Source organism: Notamacropus eugenii, chromosome 4, assembly GCF_028372415.1.
Source record: "Notamacropus eugenii isolate mMacEug1 chromosome 4, mMacEug1.pri_v2, whole genome shotgun sequence".
NCBI lineage: Eukaryota > Metazoa > Chordata > Mammalia > Diprotodontia > Macropodidae > Notamacropus > Notamacropus eugenii.
Genome location: NC_092875.1, coordinates 334,824,905 through 334,826,915, shown reverse-complemented (window position 1 = coordinate 334,826,915; position 2,011 = coordinate 334,824,905). Strand labels below are relative to the sequence as shown.

At 36.1% G+C, this 2,011-nt stretch overlaps 1 pseudogene; it reads left to right on the top strand.

Moving 5' to 3' along the window:
- Positions 1 to 422: 422 nt before the first annotated feature.
- LOC140502556 (THUMP domain-containing protein 1 pseudogene) lies at positions 423 to 1,569 on the top strand (annotated as a pseudogene).
- Positions 1,570 to 2,011: the final 442 nt, after the last annotated feature.

Here is a 2,011-nt window from a genome sequence, read left to right as displayed (position 1 = left end):
AGCATCTCAGTGAGGAAGAAAAAATAATAAACATCATCCTTTTATGACTCATGGAGGGAGGCATGCATTGGAACAGTAGATTACTTAATAGAAGTTTAGGGCCTCTAAAGAACCACAGCATCATATTTAGTTTCTTTCTTTCCTTCCTTCTTTCTTTCTCCCTGTTTTTCCTTCTTTTTCTTTTTCCTATTTTTTTCTCTTTTGGGGGGAAGTAGGAGAAAAAATATAAAGGTTTGTTAATTGAATAAAGTAGAATAATTGAAAAGGAAACGTTTACCGATGATTGAAATAGACAGATAAATGATTACCTATAACAAGACATAGACAGAACATGTGGTTTGAAAATGCTGCTCCAAGCTTTCCTCCTTTTCCACCCTGCCTAGTCTATCTCTAAAGAACCGCCCCCCATGCCTTTCTTCAATATGGTCAATAATATCACAGCACCCCCACAGGACTGGATAAAAGGAAGAGGGAAGCTCCAGTACTTGCAGGCTAAGAGGACCCAGCTTGGAGTGGTGGCTGTGGCCTGAGGCAGCTTGACCTCAAGCTTAGCATTCTTATTACCTGCAATATGAATGAGCACAAGTTCTTGGGGGAGATCTACAGGCTTCTTGAGGAGTATAGGGCTGACCTTTACAGGCCTGTGTAGTTTGTAGACAAAGTTAAGCAACCACCTGAAGGTGAGGTGGAAGAGGAAGATGATTCAGAAGCTGCCTCAAAGTCAATGAGATTCAGGCCACTACAGAACTGAGATTAAGATGATGCCAGTCATTGAAGAGTAGAGCAAATAACATGGTCTTCATTAGAATGCTTGGCAAAAAACGTGAAAAACTTGTACATCATATCCTAAAGGATATGTATGCAACCAAGAAAAAAAAATGCTGTTTATTCAGAGCAGATTGCCCATATCAGGTACACACAAAATTTCTTATAACATATGAAAAAATATGCTGAAAACTTTTTGGAACCTTGCCTTAAAGTGCTAAATAAAGGGACATTCTAGATTATTTAAAAGCATGAAATAATAGTCACGAGTGGAGAAAAAGTTATTAAAGAACTAGGAGGCATAGGGGGCTGCCTTAATTTTGAAAATAAAGTCGATCTTAGTAACCTTCATTATAGCCTATCTCTTGCTTGAGTGTTGTCAGAGATTATATGTGGTTCAGAAAATACAACCTTCAGGAAGTAGTCAAGAATAACAAAAAGGAGTCTCAACCAAACCCTGTCCAGGAAGCATAAATAAGAAATGCAAACAAGGTAAAACTGGAATTTTGAAACAGACAAGGAGAGTCTCAAGTCAAATGAAAGTGACTCTACAGAAGAAAAAATAGTCCCCAAGTGATAGTAGATAGTAGCAAAGAGGAGGGGCTGCTTTCTTAGACCTAGGCAGAAAATGAGAAAGGAACCAAATTTGAAAATGGAAGCCAAGTTTTGGAAAGTTCTAAATCAAATGAAAGTGATCTGCTCTTGAAGAAAAATTTATCAGTTGAGGCAGGAAATAGTAAAAGAAGAGGCATATTCCAAAGATGGGCACAAAAGATATCCAAATTGAGAATATTAATTGTATAATAAAATTTGCTCCAGGGCAAGTTTAATCTAAAGTTTTTCAAAGTTATGTAAATATTAGAATACAAGGCCATATTTCATCAGCACCTCCATTGGTTAAATCACTAGTAGATGGAAGAGTATGGTCATTTCCCAGATTAATTGGTTAAATTTCTTATTTACTCCCCAAAATCTTCATCTCTAGGCTGGGAATAGCTTGACGACAACATCCTGAAAAGAATAGGATTTAAATTTTTATACCACTGTTTAAAGATAGGAAATTTAAACAATTTAGAACTTTTCATATATGAACAATTTAGTTTAATTTAGTTGTTAGATTCTTAGAATTTCTGCTTCTTTAAGATTTGTGTGAAATAACTTGAAAGAAAAATTTATGCACAATATTAGCAGTATGGCTTCAGGAAACGGAGGGGACAGCTTTTTATATAAAGTTTCAGGAAGGTAG